Source organism: Carettochelys insculpta, chromosome 5, assembly GCF_033958435.1.
Source record: "Carettochelys insculpta isolate YL-2023 chromosome 5, ASM3395843v1, whole genome shotgun sequence".
NCBI classification, from domain to species: domain Eukaryota; kingdom Metazoa; phylum Chordata; order Testudines; family Carettochelyidae; genus Carettochelys; species Carettochelys insculpta.
Window position 1 is genome coordinate 9,234,615 of NC_134141.1, and position 20,682 is coordinate 9,255,296.

The following is a 20,682-nucleotide window of genomic DNA, read 5'->3' on the forward strand; positions in this document are numbered from 1 at the left end:
AATCAGTAATGGAACACAATAAGTAACCCCAACTAGCTAGATAAACATTACCTACATGGTCTTGAAACTAAAGCCCGGATCATGCAAGCATTTTATGCCTATGAGTGGCCCCTTTGCAATCAGTGGGCTACTCACCTTAGCACATGCAGAAGTATTTGCAGCGTCAAGGGCTAAAACACTAAATCATCCATTAACGGGGGAAAGATTAGGTCCTGGGATACCAGGAAAATAACTGCTGTATTTATAATCAAGATAACAGATGTGATATATGAAGTTTTCCTTGTACTGCAAAGACCCAGTTATAGCATCCATGCGGTGTTCATACTTCAGAGCTGTCATACACTATTGGAAGAATTAAACTGTTTAAGGTATTACTTACTGCTAAATAAATTTATGTATCTAATAAGTGTATTGTACTTTACATAGCTAAGAAATGCATTGGGCAATTTTAATGCTGTGATTGCAAGCTAATTTGCATAAAACTGAAATGTTTCTGTTTTTTTTTAAACTAGAATGTGTATTATAGGCTTTTTTTGTTTGTTTGTTTTAGTTTTTAGGTATTTTCCAACTTGACTATAGTTTAAGTTTTGCTTTGTTTTGCTGGGGACAAGTTACATTGCCCCCTAAGTCTTTTATCTCTATTGAGCTCAGTTTCCTGCACTGATTAAAAGTTGTTATCTATGAAAAAAAACAAAAAGTCAATTAAATTAACCATACTTCTAAGACATCAAAATCAAAGTACTGTGTATACTCTATCGGTCACAGCAAAAGATTCAGAGAATTTATAGAATTTATATTTTAAAGTATGCAGGGAAGCATGTTTTAAAGTAGTATAGTTGGTGCAGAACTGTTAAGGAGTCTTCAGTCATTTAGGTATAAAACTGAGCTTTATTGTCTGTGCATAAATACTATCATCAGTCATATAATACTTGTTTCCGAGCCAGCACTGCAACAAAAGATAGAACATGTGGGCTTCTGATCCAGTTCCTCTTTTCTCTGACCAGAAAAACCACACAGAGATGGCAAAATAGCTTGAAAAAGCCTCAGGTCCAGGCTGTAGATTGCAGGCGACTTCAAAGAAAATGAAAGTATACAAGGCCTCTTAAATAATAGGTACAGTAAAGAGATTGACTTTCTCTAATGATTTGCAATAGATATGACCTTTCCAATCCCATTTGCAAGCCTGTGCAAAATATGTAGGTGGTCTCAACCCAGTTTCTAATGATGTATAACTCTCTATAGCATGCCCAGCTCAGGTGTCTAGCTCAGTAGAAATAGTCTAAAGAATAAGTGTGGATAGCCTCATGCACCCCTGACATCAGGTATTGAGCATATTTCCAGCAGCTGTCTCAGGAGCCTCTCCTTGTTACACCGTCTGCTATACCAGCTTGACGGATAAATAAAACATCCATTTCTTAGGTGTTGCCTATATACTACCTTGCAAGGGTATGACTAAAGGTATGAACCAAAGGCAAAATTCTGTAAAGACCCTGATAATCTGATCAAAATCTGGAGTATGTCAATTTGGCTTATGTCATCTCCTTGCAATTTATAGTAAACCTATAGAAATCACAGTTAAATCAATTTCAGTGACAGGTGGAATCTGGAAGTAGATCTGGAATGCACTACAGTATCTCATAATCTAGCATGAGTATAAAAACACGGCTATCTCTGGTGCTATTTAGCATGAGTATGCGATTGTACCACATGTACTGGAATGCCCCTCCCACGCTCCAAAAAAAAAAAAAAAGTTCTGAATCTCTCTTCTGGAGTATTCCAGTTTGTGCATCCCAATGTTTGCACCAGTAGCAGTAAACCTGGTCAAGAACTGCTTTTGGCTATACTGTCGCAACTTTGGAAAGGCCTGAAGATTGGCACATTTTACCAACAGTAAAGTCTTTCTTTTTAAATAAAAGAAATCATGTAGGAAAGAGCCATAGTCCTGACCAGCACGTGTGGTAATAAAGCTAAAATGTCAACTAACTGTTGAGAGAATTGAGCATTCAGTTACTGTGGAATAGTTGCTGCTAGTGGCATCGCTCTATAGTGTCAAATAGTAAGAGTAGCATAACTATATGCTATCAAAACAAAAAACAGTCAAGAAGCACTTTGAAGACTAGCAAAATAATTTATTAGGTGATGAGCTTTTGTGGGACAGACCCACTTTTTCAGACTGGTTCTGTAGTGTCAGAATCTAGAAGTGAAAGACTCCTTATCATCTGGTCCACATTTCACCTTGGGTAAGGCTGTTCCCTTTTATTCTCTCCTTCCAAATAACTATACACATCTCCTAGAACTGGAAGGGACCTTGGAAGGTCAGCTAGGCCAGTCCCCTGTCCTCTTAGGAGGACCAAGCAGCATCCCTGATATCTGCTTGCTCCAAACCCTAAATGGCCTCCTCAAGGACTAAGCTCACAAACCCAGGTTTAGCAGGCCAATGCTCAAACCGCTGAGCTATCCCTCCCACTGTGCAGCTAGTGGTCTTAAGTCCTTCACTCTGTTCTGTAAAGAAACTCAGGTACTGAAAATTCAAAAGTACTTTATTAATTTTTTTCAGGAAAAGAAGTTTTTGAGGCCCACTAACATTGTCGAATATGCTGTTCATACGACAGTGGAGATGGCTCTGTCAACACATCCAAGGATGGTGGAAACAATATGTCACGGTGTATAGAACTTTAAGACAGTGCTGATCAAAATCTGCAGAAATTTAGTTGTTCTGTGAAATGTAATGCCGAAAAAGTCAGAAAGGTTCTACTTTACTGTGTAGGCCAGAATTTCAATTAATTCCTTTTACTTGCACCCTGCTAGCTCTGATCATATTAGCATTTTGCCCCTCTAGGTATGTGAGCAGTGGACTAAAGTGTATATATATAATATGTTGCAGGAATGAATCAGAACAGCCACCCCAGTGTCAATGCTCACGGTTTGCCAGGTTTATCTATGCTGGTAGACCAATGATGAAGATGGGGGGTATTTGAACATGGGAACAGTAAAGCACTTAATCTGGAGTGTAGCAATGTGAACTGTTCACTTGTAAACCCTTGCAGGTGTTTTCAGAACCTTTCGTCTTTTCCTGACTTGCAGCCGAACTTGAGGGGCTTTATTGCTGCTAGAAACAGCACCATCTAGTGAGCAAAGAGGGTATGTTCTCCGTATCCAGGATGATTTAACCACAATTTAATGCAAAGATTGATCAATGGACAGGCACAATAAGAGAACTTGCTTTAAGCAGTAACTACAGATTTCGCTGACTAGAAAGCCCTGGAGATTTTCAACCTTCCTAGTGCAAAAAAATCCTCCTCATCTCTAACTGTGGAGGTCTAGTATCAGAGGGATAGCTGAGTTAGTCCATATCTTCAAAAACAAACAAATAAACAAAACTAAAAAAGAAGTCATGTGGAGGATCAGGAACTTGTACAACCACGACACAGATTTGAAATGTACTACTTTCCAATTTGCTAGAAATATCAACTCATTTTGTGATTTTGTTTGACAGAAAAAGAACTAAGGCATATTTCCAATTACCTCACAATCTTATGTTTACTGCAAAGGATTTTGATCAAGTGGTTGACGTAGGTTTTGAGAAGGGAGTCTGCATAACTGGATAGTCCAGTAGTAAGTGTGCCAATACCCAAAATGATAGGGTGTCCAGGTTTGTGGATTTTGGGAAAAAAATAAAATAATTCAGGTCAGAACTCAGATGGCTCGGGACCTTATTCACTCAGACACACCATTTGAGCCCCAACGTGGATTATTCTATTTACTTCCCAAAATACCCAAACCTGGAAACCCCAGATGCCCTATCATTTTAGGTATTCGCACCCTTTATGTAGACTCCCTCCTCAAACCCTACGCCAACCACTTGCGCACAATCTAACTGATCAAATCCAGAGCCTTTTCCCCTGGTTAGCTCTGTGTTAGTTAAACATCCACTGATAAGTTCTTAATGATCCTCAAGTGCCTGCTGAGAGCTGATCATTGCCTTTGTAGTTCTGTAGTGGTTCTGAGCCGTTACTTGCAGTTAGGGAGAATTAATTTTGTTACCGCACCAAGAAAAGTTTAGGAGGATAAATTAAATTATGTTTAATTTGAATTAATCAGGAGTCAACTATGTCTGTGATGGTTTTAATCCAGTTTTTTATACTCTAAGAAAGCATAAAGTATTGAGCAAACATCTGTATTACTCCCTTCTTCCCTCTACTTCTGTGTCAGTGTATCCTGCAACTGAATATAGCCCTTCTGTTTATTCAAATGTCAGGCTACTCTAAATTTTGGGTGTCCTAGAGACCATCAGGATAAACAGCAGTGCTTTCATTTTCGCCTTAGGGCATTTCAAGTGTGAAAAGTCCCATACCAAAACAAACTTGTTATATTTTCATCTATACAAAGGTGAAGTTGTAAAAATAAAACAGAAATCTAATTAACCAAATGTCTTACAACATTCCTTGTCTAAATCCACAGTAAGACTTCTAGAGGATATAAGTGCAATTGAGGTGACAAGAGACTTTAGAGGATATAGGGATGCAGATAACCCACAAACTTAAAGTTGAGCTGTTAATTATATTGATGTGAATTATACCCAGCTAAGGAGCAAACCATCAAAAAATCGTATGAGGATTGTATTTTCCCCCAAAATTGATTGTTTTGATTGTATACAAGATTCTAATGAATTACCAAATATTAGTATTAAAATTAGGAACAGAAAGTTTTTAATTGAAGCCAGTAAAACTTTGATAGAGATTTATCTAGCTATACAGTGACAAGTAACATCATTCATATGTGCCAAAAATCTGTGTTGTTTCATCAGGATATTTCCTTGTACTCACATGAAATCAAGAGAGGATATATACTTTTTTACGCCCTGAAAATGGGAAAATGTCCTCCATTTCATATGATAATTGCCACATTTGACCTCATATTTTGCCCGATTTTATCAGCAGTGAGATTTATTTATGTATCTATTTAGATAAGTTATGCAGGAAGGGTCAGAATTTTACCCTTAGCAGCTGGCTACACTCCCCCTACCAACCAACCAACCAACCTACCAAACAAACCCCATTGCCATTAGAAGACTTATTCATAGAAACTTCAGTGCAGATTACCACTTTTTCTCAGTATGTCCTCCTGCCTATTAATAGTGAACAATTGGTAACGGGTGAGGGCAGGGCAAGGGTATGTGTGTAGCCAGATATGTATTTTTTTTGTCAAATTTGAATAAAAATGTCAATATTTAGAGAGACTCTTCCTGTCCCCTCATCTCCTCTGTCACCTGATTTTGATAAAAAGCACTCAAGTAGCACTTTAAAGACTAGCTTATTAGTTTATTAGGTGAGCTTTCGTGGGACAGACCCACTTCTTCAGACCATAGCCAGACCAGAACAGACTCAATATTTAAGGCACTTACTGTTTTTGGTTCTCTGTGCCTTAAATATTGAGTCTGTTCTGGTCTGGCTATGGTCTGAAGAAGTGGGTCTGTCCCACGAAAGCTCACCTAATAAACTAATAAGCTAGTCTTAAAAGTGCTACTTGACTGGTTTTTGTTTTGATAGTGTATAGACTAGCACGGCTTACTCTCTGTTACTGATTTTGATACAATTTGAAATGGACTCAATTCTTTTCCTTTTTGAGAACCCCCTCATATTGCAAGCCTTTAAGACAGTTGTTCTCAACCTGGGGTGGTGCGTGATGCTCTTTCTGGGGCTGCAAGACATGCCAGATGTTTTTAGCAGGTAAATCATCAAAAACACAAATTAAACCCAGGCATGTCAGTACAACTACTTTGTTTCATCAAACCTATGTATTTATTATCATTATACATTTTTTAACTAGTACTGTAGTACACAAATGGAATATTTATTTTCAAGTTTTCAAGCTAATTATAGTGAAATTATCTCACTACAAAATAGAGAGTAACATCACGTTGCGGAGTATTTCTTAACAAATGTGCAGATAATGGTGTGGCAACAGGGTGGCTTTGTTTGAATTCAGTTAGCCGCTGATTACCGTTTACTTCCACAGCAAAACTCTGCAGTATCTCTGGGTAGTGCTTGCATATTTTTGTATGCCTACTGTGCTATTATTTATGGTGAGTAATGACATAAAACTATTTTACATATGCATTTAAAGGTGTATAGCCCGCCCCCCCCCCCCGCCGCAGTCTCCATTTTTGATTTTTGATAAGGGGTGTGAGAACATATTTTGAGAACCAAAGGGATGCAGGCTGTACTAAAGGTTAAGAACCACCGGTCTAAGAAGTAGCTTAGTGGTTTATGCCTTAAACCAGTGCTGATGCCCCAAACACCACATTTGATAGTCAGTTTACAGTGTACTTTCTCTTTCCAAGTCACAAGCTCGCAAACGTGTTTCTATTCCAGCATCCCCATGTCCATCTCCCAACGAGAGAAGAGCAATCTAAAGCACAGGTAAATAGCAACTCTAGAAGAATTAAGAAGAACTGGCCAAGTCCAGAGTTAAGGAAAACGGTGGTGGAGGTGTATTTGTAATTAGGCAAGTTCATTCATCTTATTCCCCCAGTTGGCTCTATAACTTATATTTTGTCTTCACGGAACATAAATATAGCTGCGGGGAGCATGCACGCATGCCGAACATTCCATACCTGCCCAGAAAACACACCCGTGTGGACTTTGATTCTTAAGTGGCCTTTCTGTCACTTTAAATTCCAATTTTAAGGTCAGAGGGGGGTCATTCAAAATTACATCTGGTCATCTAATCTCCCCTCTACATTACACAGACCAGAGAGGCTCACTCACTAATTTCTGGCTGAAACTCAATTTTTTTGTTGCTTCTTTTACACCTACAGTTTGCCCAGGGATAAAGTAATTATGTTTTAAGATTCTGACCTAACGAAAGCTCTCTGAAATCTTCCCAATGACTTCACTGAACCTAAATTAACCCAAATCTAATGAGATTTGAACCCAAATCTAATGGGATTTGGACCAGTATGTTATCTAAGAGAGTGATGAGAGTTTCAGGGCATACCATAATTCTTGATCGGAGGATTCAGTTACTTTTGCTCTTCCTGAAGTTAGTAATTGCTAAAAAAACCTGAGATAGGCTTCTATCAGTAGCTACGGTTACACTGACCTGAACTGCTGGCAGCAGTATACAAATAGGAGGTTTTGCAAAAGCAAATAGCTGCTCACTTGCATATTCACTCCCCAGCAGAGCCTACTTCTGGCAGAAAAAGAGCAGTGTAACTGTAGTTCTGGTGGCGATCCCCCCCCAACACACTTTGTTGGCATCCTCTTATGGCTGATTTTTTGCAGGCATAAGAGGCTGCCGACAAAGTGGGAAAGGGGTTCCCTGGCAGAACCACTTTTACCCTGCTTTTTTTCTGTCGGCAGCAGCCTCTGCCAGCAAGCAAATATGCAAATGAGCAACAATTTGCATTTCTGAGACCATCCATTTGCATTCTGCTGCCACAAAGTTCAGCTCTACATGCAGTTACGTGTTTTTGATCTGGGGTCTTTGTTCACTCTTTAAAAAACAGAGGCTAGTTAGAATGATCAGATCTTCATCTAAATTTTCTCAGCGTACTTAGGAAGAGGGGGGGTTCATTTAAACTCATCTCAGTTTAGAAGTTATTTACCTATGGAAATGAAGATTTGGGGGTAGGGAGTGGAGGGGAAGCAATACGAGTTATAATTGTCAACCAGGCTGTTTCAGGACAGCATGGTTAACTTTAAGTGTGCACTGAAGGGCTTTCCTGAGATGAGGGACTTGTGTTCACAGGTGTTTTTGAAATTGGATCCAATTGAGTTAACCTACCTAGGAAAAACTTGCATACAGACGAAGCAATCTATCACTAAGTACTAACTCCACTCTTATTGCAAACTCTGGAGACCTCTTGCAAATGTTTGCTTTGGATTGAATTAGTTCTCTCCTCTGTTCATGTGCACACAACCGGTGTACACCACATTTTCCATGTGTCCAGCAGGCCTCCCTCAGGGCTTTGTAGGTTGACCATTCCTGAGCTATCTGTTTACCTGTGTGCTCTCCATGTCCTGGTTTCCAGTTCCCAGGACAACCCTCCACCCTTCTGAAAGCTGGTGTGAAGCCTGATTCTGCCCATTTGTTCCCGACTCCTCATGAATTCTTTCTTTTACCATAGATCCACAATAGCATGCCAAAGGCCCCACAATTGGCCTCACCTGGAGCCATGCAGATCCCCTGGATCTCACTGCTGGTTGGGGAGAAATGTCACTTCAGGAAGCTCTTGTGCCCAGCCATTGAGTTAAGGATCTTTGTATGGACACAGCAAGCCAGATATGCAAGAGGGGCTGCAACCCTGACCAGTGCTGATAAACTGCAAACCACCCAGAAGATAGTACATTGAAAGGAGGGACAAAAGGAGACAATCCCTCAGGGAATGTGTGACTTGTCCATATAATGATGAACTAGAGGGGATTTGACCCACTGGAACATAATCCGCTGTTAATTCCATTTGGATCCTGCTGATGACATTTTCCAACCTATGGAGGCCAAGTGGCTAGACTCATTGGAGAATGAACAGGACCATGCTAGATTACAGATACACTAGAAGCTTCTGTTGATGGACTTTTCTCTCAGAAGAGATTTTCCAACACAATGTCTATTGACAGAGTGCAGCCACACACAAAAGCAGATTGCTATGTTGATTCACCCTGTTGACAGGGTGGCCGGACTGCCCAGCCACACTTTCAACAAAGCAGCCAACTGGAAGTGTGGCAGACAGGACTGCCAGTGTCTTGGAAGCCTGGTCTGTCAATGGAGGGCCCCCTGGAGTATTCACTTCACTTTTTTGTCAACAGCATCTGTGCACAAAGGCGTTCTTCCTCATCTGGGAGCGACAGAACGTTATCAGCAGAAGTGCTGAGTTTTGTTGAAAGACTGTCAACAAAACACATTTGTGTGTGGACTTGTGGCAAGTTTTGTCGATGAAACTCCGATTTTGTTGAAAAAACTACTAGTGTAGCCATAGCCCTGGAGAGGAGCTGCCTTCTGAGAGCCAGGATCCTTTGTAGTTGAGACGGGTCTTCGAACCCAGCAGCCAGGCAGCTGAAACTCCAGCATCACTGCTACCTTACTGCAGTGGATCCCAGTTCCTCTCTTGGGTCAGCTGAGCCTGACTCCCATCCTTAATGAATCCTCAGTAATCTGAGGAAGTGGGTGTTACCCATGAAAGCTCATGACCTAATAAATAAGTGTATTAGTCTTTAAGGTACTATGAGACAGAGGTTTTTTTATTTACAAAACTACAGACGAACATGACAGCCCCTCCGAGTCTAATAACACAATTTGAAGCATGTTGTGGAGCCTAGGGGTGAATTCAAGCTGCTAACCCAAGTCAGAAGTCAAGTTGTTGCATTTGCAAGGCTATTTTAACCTGAGGTAATTCAGCCAAGCTAAAAATGCACCTTTTTTGCAGTGTCAGCATATGCTTAATCTCTCAGTGTGTCAGATCCCCATCTTCTAAGTGAGGGCAGTATCGTAGGGGTGTGGAGGATAAATATAAGGATGATTGTGAGGTGCTCAGATACTATAATCATGGGGCTTTGATCGATACAAATTCCTGTAATTTCACCTCTGTCAAACTGATGGTGGCTCTTCCATTCAGTTGCCATCCTCAGATGTTGAGGAGGGAGGCAATGAGATGGTGGTGTTCTGATGAAATCTATTTGTTTTGTGTCTTCATCCCCCACTCCCATCCGGTCCCACCATCGTCCTGACATGTCCTCTCTGACATCCAGACGTGGAGCTCTCTGAGGAAGCAACTCTTTTCTGTGTGACTGATGCATAAAGTGCTTAGCCAAATGGGCACATGTTTGAAGTGCCTCATTAGTACCATAACACGTCTGTAAACTAATGACTCATTCACGCTGGCTGCACTTAGTGTAGGGCTGCTGGAATGTGAGGACTCAGTTTGTCCCTTCATATATATCCAACAAACCCTTTATAAAACTAAAATTAACTAGGGTCTAAATTTTTTTAATCATCCACACTGCTTGTGTGGCCTGAGGGCAGAGTCCAGCAGCCCTCCCGAAATAGACTTGAGAAACAAAACTGTATTTCTTCCTTTTTAAAATGCCCAAAGGAGACCTTCAGAGATTAAAAATGCTCTTGAGACAAAGCCAAATTGCACAAAGGATTAGCTAAAGATGTATTCTGAGCTGCTGAATGTGCTGGAGATGATCTGAGGGGAGAAAAAATCCATCCATCCATCCCATCCATCCATCCATCCAAAGCTCCAGAGGAATAAAATAGCATCCTTGGTGTCAACAAAACACTGCATGTGCCAATGTTGCCAAACCATTCTCTCTTTTTAAATAGGTGCAAAGTTAAAAAGCTCATGCGACAAAATAAGACAGAGGCTGCCAGACCCTCAGCTGGGGAAAACCAGCTTTGTTGAGTGGAGGTTATGGATACCTGAAGCGAAAAAGAAACAACTCAGGAAGGAGGAAATTTAATAATTTAATGAAAACTTGAATTCTAAAATGGGTGTAAACTCTGCTGTCTTCTGTAAAGAAAGATTAGTTACCTTTAAGCATTAGTATTACAAATAACAATGAATAGTGTTTTCATCTTTCATTTAAGGATGTCAAATAAACTGACACATCTAGGTAATGTCGTTGCATCGATCTAGTCAAAAAGATGCCAATTATTTTTCAGGGTTATAGCAAAATAGCTTTTTTTCCTTCCTGCCTATGTTCCCTGCAAGTTTGCAGGTTTTCTTTTGATGAAAAAGAAGAAAAATGGATCCTGAAAAAATTTTGGTTTTGAAGCAAGAAAGTTTTCAGTAAACTGTTCGGTCTTTGGTAGAAGTTTTTCCTTTTTTCATTCTCAAGGCTGACTTTTGTTTTAGTTTTTTTCACCAAAATTGCTTTTGTATTAAAAGCTTCTGCTGCTTATTTCAGTTTTGTTGGTCAAAATTTCAGAATATTTCTCAAGAAAATTGAAATTCTAAAATAAGTATAAAATCTGTGAAATACCAATTACAATTTTTAAAGCTCTAACTGTCTGGAAAGACTTTCCATCTTATTTTCATTTTGGTTGAAAAATCACATTTTCTTGTGGAGAAAATGTCTCCCTCCCCCACCCCAAATTCAAAGGTTCTATATTGATCTCACTTTACAAATGGAATTACTGAGTGATGTTCACATTCTCAAGGCTTTTAGCTGAGAAGTCCTGTTAATTTCCTGTTCTCTGCTGTAGCCATTATGTATGCTCTCTACAGCATACCACTTGAGCTGAGTGAATAATTGATTTTGTGATTCAGAGACCCAAACAAACAATAAAAAATCGTTCATATTAATTTTTTTTACTGAAACAAATATTGGAACAATTTTGGGGGGTAGAACACAACATTTTTGTTTCGCTGTCCCCCGAAGGCTTGTGAATGGTTTTACTCTTTGGTTTGCTTTTAAAACAAATATGCACAGTTTAAAACTGAAACATGGTTTTGAAACAAAAAGTTCAAATATTTCAAAACAAAATAGGAAAAACAAGCAATTTATTTTAACTATTTTTTCTTATTTTCAGGCTGCAGCTAGTAAATAAATTCCAACCAGAGTTGCTAATAGTTTGATGTCCTGAAAAATATATTTTTTCATTGAAAATCTGAGAAACTTAAACTATTATTTACAGTAACCACAGATGAGGGCAAAGTAATTCCCAGTAGCTAAGTAGACCCCTGTGAAATAGATTTCATCATAGGATTTCAAAGTTGGCTAGCCAGGTTTGTACTGGAAGTTGATATAGGAAGGATATTATTATCATCCAGTAAATATCTGCCTTAGAACAATTGATAGTTGCAAAACAGGACATATGCGATCACTATATATGCAAGGTAGAAAAATTACTTGTTGCTAAATCCTTATTAGTCTAGTCAGCTTTTTTTACTTGTGAAACTTGATTTCTCAGCACACATACTAGTGCATGAGTCAACTCTTAGTCTTATTGCTTATATATAAACAGTAATAACCTTTGTTTACAGGGTTTGTTGTATGTTCTTAGTTTAGCTCAGTCATTTCTGTAGACAACTGCGAGGAGATTCCATTAAAAACCTTCCATCTCTTAATATGTGGAACTCATTTTGCATTTTTACTAATGAGTACCATTATTTTATTCTGTATTTATTTATTATATGATGTCGTGCGCCATAGGACTTTGTGTTCAGACAAAACAATGTCATATGCCTTTTCCTCATTAGGCTTATGATTTATTGTGTCAACCCTGAATCATTCAGCTCGCAAATACTTCAGTTCTGGAAGATCAGCTCAGCAGAGGCAAATAAAATGTAAAATTACACACACTACATTCTTTAGAAAATGAATTATCTTCAATATCCTAAAGAGCATGGTCCAATATCTTCCTTGTTTAAGCACCAGCTCTGGAGAAATTGTTTTTAAATATTAGCCAACCAGAGTCTTGTTAATGTAAATTTTAGAATAGATAAAATAGTGGATAATAATAATAAAAAAAATAGACCTGTTTCATCAAAGTGAAAAAATGATGTCCCCAAATGGAAGTGCTTTGAATTTGATATGCTTGGCATGGTAGCCTCATATCCACATTCTCCTCTATGGGGTGGGCTTCCAAACTGGACTGCATCCTTCATGAGGATGCAGCATGACAAGGGACACCCATAAAGCACCATTTCTCTTCACCGAGAGAGAGAGAGAGAGAGAGTCAGTGCATGTTCCAATCTGCCCTAGTGCAGAGCCAACAGTGTATCAAAGACCATCCTTCCTCATCTGCTGCACAGATGAGGCTCAACTGCAGACTTGGCTCTGAGCTCCCATGAACATCACTGCAGCTTGGGTTCCAATCTGCGAATGAGCTTTGATCAAACTGTCTCACTAAAAATGGTGAAGCTACAGCAGCATGGGAAGTACACGGGCTAGCCATACTGGGGTCTCAGACTGGCTTGTACTCAGGTGGCTATCCCATGCCACTTCCTGTGCTGCTGTGGGTTCAGTATTTTATCTAGACAATAACTGTCTTGATGGATTCTCTGGTGCTAAGAGCTGGGGGCAGAGGTAGGAGTAAAGGCTTCCCTGAGTTCTAATTGATTGACTTGTTCTGAGACCTTGGATAATTGCCAGGATTTCTCTTTGCCTCTGTTTCCCCAGTTCTAAAATTCAGAAATCTCTTGCCCATTTTTGTAAAATAGATCTTCCTCAGATGGGTGAGAAAATCCTTAGAAAAAAGTATAATAAACTCTTCTTTCAGAGGCATTCAGTAAGCCTGGCTAAGAAGTTCTGAGAAGTTGAAAGGCAATAGGTAAGCACAGTTCTTTTCTTTTTATTTGACCAATACAGAAAACAAAGAATCTAAGGAAATAATAAGTACCATGAGTGTAATGGGGCTACTGAACTGGCATAATCAGCATGCAGAGAAATGCTGTATCATCTGCTTACTCGTTTGGTCTTACACCGAAGAAGAGGCAGCTACAGGTAATGTAGGACAAGAGTGGAGCTGAGAGACAGAGGAGGAATAGGGTGGTGTTTGTAGCATCCAGGATCTGCGCTAAATGTGTTTACATTGAGGGTTTGAAAAACCATTTGCACTGCTGAGGTGCCCAATTCTCTTTAACTTTAAGGGGACTGGGTGGTCCAGTCCCTTAGGCAAGTCTCCAGCTTCATGTTTCCTACACATTAGGGTTGGAATTGAATTTGGAGTTTGAGCCACGTTTCCTCCCCTTAGTCTCAAGATGTCCACCAGTTCTTCCTTTCCAGATTCAGGGGGTTCATTTTCCACTGAACAATTCATTTCCTGGTCTGATTTGTTCACTTGTATCCTCTTATTAGGCAATGACTGTTGTCATTTCCCTTGACACCCCCAGACTGATATAAGATGTATATACAATACAGCCCAACACTGAAGTTTTAGCTGCTGTGTTTTGTTTCACCTCCCAGCTAGTACCAAAGTGACCAGCCAGCTTGTCCCAATGACTTTGGAACACAAGCCCCTGGAAGAGGCAGAGTCAGCTACAAGTAACTTAGGGCAAGTTCTTCTGTCTCCTGGCTTTGCACTTGCCCTAAGTTACCTGTAGCTGACTCTGCCTCAGCTGATGATGAAATGAATCTGTTTTAGTTGCCTCTGAGGATAGAACAAGAGGCAATGGACTTAAATTGCAGCAGGGGAGGTTCAGGTTGGACATTAGGAAAAAGTTCCTAACTGTCAGAGTGACCAAACACTGGAACTAATTGCCAAGGGAGGTGGTAGAATCTCCATCACTGGAGACATTTAAGAAGAGGTTAGATAGATGGCTTTCAGGGATGGTCTAGAAAGTGCTTGGTCCTGCCATGAGGGCAGGGGGCTGGACTCAATGGCCTCTCGAGGTCCCTTCCAGTCCTACTTTTCTATGATTCTACGATTCTATGTGTGATGTGCCTGTTCCCCATCATATTCAGGATTTAAAGACTCAGAGCCAGCATCTTCTCTCACAGCAATATAGGTCAGAACATCCCCACTGCCACCAGTGAGAGTCGGGCCATTCATATTAAAAGTGAGAGCTCCAAAACTGTTTTTCACATCCCAGCTGTGAAAGGATGCTAGTTAGCAAGTCCTCTGCTCCAAAATAGCTGGGATGTGCTTTTATTTCCAACCAAGATACAGTAAACTCTTTCATAGCCGGCAGCCCCAGGACCGGGAGGTTGCCAGATATTCATATATGCTGGATAATAGAGAAGTACCCCTAGCAATGCACAACACTAAAAGAACAAGATTAGATATTAAGAAATAAACAAACACACACAAATGTGTGCACAGTATTTTATTTACCAACAACCATAGTACTGTACACTATAAACTTAGATTATATTTGCTGTATTTATTTGCATTTACTTTCACTATACCATACTTATGGAAAACATAACTAAAATTTAAGTATGGCTAAAATGTCAGTGATTTGAGAGTTCTGTATAATAGAAAGCTGGATATGAAAGAGTTTACTGTTTTATGAATTCTCACTTTTCATATCTCAAATAACCTTAGATCCCTTTATCTTCATTTCAATCATGTGGAAAGCAAACAAATCACATTTTTGGCATGTCTTTACTGCTTATCACATATGAATAACAATAGCAATTCACAATGATTCTTCTCATAATAGTGCTAACACAGGAAGAGATGTACCCAGCTACAAAAGAACTCAGAAATCCAGCTCTCATTGACTTCCAATGCAAATTGGACACCTAACTGCCCTTTGTGTCTGAAGCATGAACACCTTGCAGAGCTTTAAGGCGTTACTTGTGGAATGCTATAATGCTTTTTAAAAAGTGGAGAGATAGAAGAATGGGTATAGTGTTGGGTCTATAGTACAATGACCACCATTAAAATCCTTGGGATCACCTCTATTTATTTGTAGAGCTAGTAACTTATTCCCACACATACACCCAGCACCTATCCAAATGCATCCATATTCCCTATGCTAAAGACATTGTAAGTATAGAGAGTAATGTGTGAAATTCACCTGCCGGCAGTTATTGTTCAATGGCTATCCGCCAGTTGCATCCCACTTCCACCCTCAAAGATTGCTGAGCTGTGCCTGAAATGATGCAGGTTCTCATGAGAACACTTTGTATGGGGATGCATTTACAAGGAGAACATGTCAAGATTTAAGTAGAGACTGATGTGAAAGGGAAAACTCTGCTCTGGCTCAGACAGGTTCCCAGTGCTTCCTGCAAGGGGAAAGCAAGTGAAAAGGATCCCTCCAGTGTAGGTCTTGAAGCTCTTGCTTTGTGAAAGTTCCCCTGGATGTAGGGTATGTCTACGCTTCACTCAGATTGTGTGATTGCAGCTGGTGTAGACATACCCAAGTTAGGTTTAACCTCACTAGCTCAAGCACTGGTTCTGTGTGCCTACCTGGAATCCTGGGAAACTGGCATCTGGCTTGCACTGAGCTCTGTGATATTGCATCTTGCATGCTCTAGTACCTGAGCTAGAAGGATTAACACCAGCTGAGGTGTGTCTACATGAGTTGCAGTCAGACCCCATTAATGCAATGTAGACACACAATAGAGAGAGACCAGTGGGACTGACAGCCTCTCTGGGTCCCCAGCAAGGTAGAAGGGATATCAGGCAGAAGGGGCGGGGCTAGGGCTAGGCACCCCTCAGCACTACCCAGAGAGCTCAATCCCTTCCTTGGGAGCCCTCAAGTGCTCCGGACCCTTCTGTATCACCAGGCCCTGGGGCAGTATCCTCCCCCACTTGCCTGGCCCCTATCAGCAGGCCTGGGATAGGTAAGCACAGTGTGGATAGCTAAGGAAATATTGAGCCTGATAACTACTTTTGGCTTTTTTGTTCCATTCTTGACCCCCATTGACTCTGATGAGAGTCCTGGATGAGAAAACACAGCAAGGTTGAACGTTATCTAATGTGACCTACTGACGATGGCTCTGCCCTCCAGCAGTGCAGATACATATTTCCCTTTTAATAAAGTGATCTACCACAACCACCATCCATGTCCTCAAACCAAGTGCCCTCTACTGGCCATAGATTCACCTCATGATAACTAAAGACAAAATACATATAGATTGTCCGAAAGTGCCGGGCCTAAGCATCATTTCTCAACGACCTGTTTTCTGTGTACTTGGATAACTGGCCAGAGTGCCATGAGGGAGGGTAGTTTTTAATGGCATGGTTATTTCAAAGCGATGTGGCAAACTGCCTGCTGTGGGTGTGTTGTATGCTTCTCTGTGCAGCGTGTCAGAGGGAAGAAAGAAAAAAACATATTTGCAGTGCCAAGCAGTCCAGAGGCCTTTACCAAGGCCGGGATCTCTCATTGTGTTAGGAGCTGTGTGAACTCACTGTGAGAGAGTCCCTGCCCTGAGGAGTTCACAGTCTAAGTAGACAAGACGCAAGGAGACAGAATGGAAATACCCTCATCCCCCTTTCACAGGCAGGGCCAGATTAATGATTCTGGAGGCCCATGGTTATGAGATTTTGTGAGGTTCTCTAGGCTCTGGAATGGGGCCAAAAATGAGGGTTCATTGTGTAGGAGGGGGGCTGGGGGTTGAGACGTGGGATGAGGAGGGCTTTGACTGGGGGTGAGCTGGGGATGAGGCATTTGGGGTTCAGGAGAGACTCCAGGCTAGTACCAAGGGGGTTGCAGTGTGGAAGGAGGCTCAGGGCAGGAGGTTGTGTTGGGGATGTGGGGTCTGGGTAGGAGTTCAGGTTCAGGAGGGATCTCAGGGTTGGAGTTCAGAGTCTCGGTGTAAGTCGGGATGTGGGAGTGAGCGAAGGGCTGGGGCAGAAGCTGGGATGTAGGACACATACTTAAGGCAGCTTCCGTTTGGTAGTGGTGGAACAGGTGGCTCTACGTTGCGATTCACAGCCAATGGGAGCTGTGGAGGCAGAGATTCCAGGCAAAGGCAGTGCAGGGAGGAAGCTTCCCAACCCTGCTCCAGCTGGATAGTGGGGGAGAAGGCAAAGCAGGGTCTGTAGCAGCTGCACCTGGAAGCCGTGCGCTAAAGGAACCTCTGGGCTGCACCCCTAGAGCCTGTTTACAAGTGGGGAACTGGGGCACTGAGAATTTAAGTGACAAAAGAATCACATGGCAGAGCTTGGTGTTGACCGCGGATGTCTTGGGTTCCCCTCCGGTGCTTTCACAAGGCGGTTTGTCTGCTCTACTGTGCTCTTCATTAATAGGATGGCTGTGATGAGATGGTGCACGGCAGATAAAGTAACTGGGGAAAGATAGCCATACAGGAGCAATCTCATTTGCTCTGGCTACTTCATGGGTATTACTCCCTTTAAGGTCCCTACCTTGGTGTGCCCATAGCTTTGTTCCCTGCATCTTGTTATAAAAGAGCTACTTCTTTGTGAGGCTCTTGGCATGTAAATATCTAAGTGTACAAAACGCAGGTTTGCAACTAGAAAACGTCTCTTCCTTCTGACCGTGGTGAGCGTCTTAGCTCATTAAACTCACACACCTTTTGCTAAAACACGTGCCAGCAGTGAGTCAGAAACGCCAGGGACCTAAGAATGACTAGCACGTTCACAGCCAGCTCGTCATGGTCTCCTTTGCTGCTGTATTAGTTCTGACTAAAGGTGCTTGGGAGGGAGTTGAGCCCTGCAAGATTATTGTCTTAGGATCACTGTGGTTGGAGAGAGCGAACACTTATGGAAGTGTGGAAACTTATCACGTTCATCTCCCATCCCCTGCAGGATGTACTTGGGAAGGGATATTGCAAAAACAGCAAATGCCATTCTAGGGTGTTGTAATGAGAATATTTTATGCAAGACACAGGCAAGCTCATTGATGGGAGAGGTGCGAGAGAGGGGCAACTGCACAGGGGCCATGCAACTTAAAGGGTCCTCAAGCTCCTGGCTATTGCCACTGCCCCTTTGAAATGCCACAGAAGCATCACTCCATGCAGCTTCTGAAGGCTGGTAGGGGCAGCGCATTTCTCCAGGTAGCACTAAAGGTAGGCTGTGCTTGGCCCTGCCTCTTCTGCCCCAGGCTCCGCCCCCTTCCAGGGGCATGAAGCTGCCCTCCCACCTTGACCCAGGCCCTCTGTGGCTTTTGGCCCTGCTGGACACGGGAGAGAATTGTCTGCATTCCTTGGCACTGGTGAGGCCTTAACTTGGCTGAATTTTGCACACTGCACCAGGGGTCATTGCCCACGAAAGCTTATGCTCCAAAATATCTGTTAGTCTATAAGATGCCACAGGACTTCTTGTTGATAATGAGGACAGTGATCAATTCTCCTCCATTTCCACTGAGGGTAGGACAAAAGGTTATTGATTCAGTTTGCTGGAAGGGAGAAGTAGGTTAAATATTAGGAAAAACTTTGTGACTAGTTAAACCCTGGAACTGGTTACGTACAGAGGTGTATTCCCCACCACTGAAAGTTTTGATTTTAGGGTCACAGAATTGTAGAAATGTAGAGGCTACTGAGTCCATTCCCTTGCTCTGAAGTGACCAAAAATCTGTCAGGGATGGACCTTTCCGTCTATATTGTGTGCCTAATGCAGCTTTTATTTCCCACCTATTATTTTCTCTTGGTGCCATTGTGATCCATTTTAGCATAAAGCTACATTTTCTGGCCCTTAAAAATGGTTGAATAGGCAATAGGCAAGGCACTCACCTAGGATGTCGGAGACCCAGCTAAAATTTCCCCCTTCAAACCAGGCAAAGCAGGAACATAAACATTCTTGGTGAGCATCCTAGAGAATGGGTTATTGGATACTTTACTGGTTAATGGTGGTTTGCGACTCCTTCTCTCCAATTTCAGACGTGAGAAAGTTTCCATTTTGTATAAAACCTTCCAAACCTGCTCTACCGTCTAGTTCTTATATGCAACACTTCTCTCTATCATACAGGATAAAAATTTGAAACAAAGCAGCAGAAATGTAGCAAAATGATTGTTAGTCTTTCAAGTGCTACATTTCTTCTGCTTTGTTTTGTTGGAGTACAGACTAACACGGCTACCTCTCTGTTACTATTCAGGATGAGAATCAGACAACTGTGCAGCCTCACATTCACTAAGCCGCTAAAGGCAATAGCTGTTTTGGGAAAAGGAAGATCTGATTTCTATCAGCACTGCTGTGAAGAACCAAACAGTTGTCAAAGGGTCAACTGTGCAACACAGAGAGGCTGTAGGTTTGTCAGTGTTCAGATGTATGATGTATGGAAATTGGTGGTATGTTCCTGTGTGGGTGAAGTATATTATTTAATTATGATTTACGTTGACAGGAATGTTTTGCAGTCAAAGGCCAAGAATATGAAAATACTCGTCACTAGAATAACTGGTTATGGAGCTTTAATGGAACTGTCTTGCAATATGAGACATGTAAAGGCAGCTGCCAGTAAACTGTATAGTGCAGCAGAACAAGAAAGGTACTTTCAGAGGCTCAAATGAATTTCAGTCAGAGATCTAGGGATTTATTTCAAGTCGGTCCCAATTCTGCAACTGGCTCCAGTTGTCCCATTCAAGTATTTTCTGTGTGAGCGAAGAGGTCTGCACTACAGGGTCCGTTTGCAAAGTTTTGGCCTCTCTGGGTTCTGTCAACAGTGCTTTATAGAGCAAAGAAACAAGTCTGTGCTTCAGTGAGACCATGCAGCACCAATTACTGCCAACAGAGCCCGGTGCAGAGCACCACTGACTTCAGAGGAACTATGTGTGTGAGCATAACTGTCTGCCTGGATAGGGCCCCACTGAACCCAAAGTGAATCTGATTAGAGCTTCAGGGCAATAGTTTGGGACCTCACACATGAGATGATGAAGTGATGTTCAGGTAGTGTCTGATTGGCTGCGTCTACACGTGCACGCTACTTCGAAGTAGCGGCAGTAACTTCGAAATAGCGCCCGTCACGTCTACACGTGTTGGGCGCTATTTCGAAGTTGAAATCGACGTTAGGCGGCGAGACGTCGAAGTCGCTAACCCCATGAGCGGATGGGAATAGCGCCCTACTTCGACGTTCAACATCGAAGTAGGGACGTGTAGACGATCCGCGTCCCGCAACATCGAAATAGCGGGGTCCTCCATGGCGGCCATCAGCTGGGGGGTTTCGAGATACTCTCTCTCCAGCCCTTGCGGGGCTCTGTGGTCACCGTGGGCAGCAGCCCTTAGCCCAGGGCTTCTGGCTGCTGCTGCTGCAGCTGGGGGTCCGTGCTGCATATACAGGGTCTGCAACTAGTTGTTGGCTCTGTGTATCTTGCACTGTTTAATGAA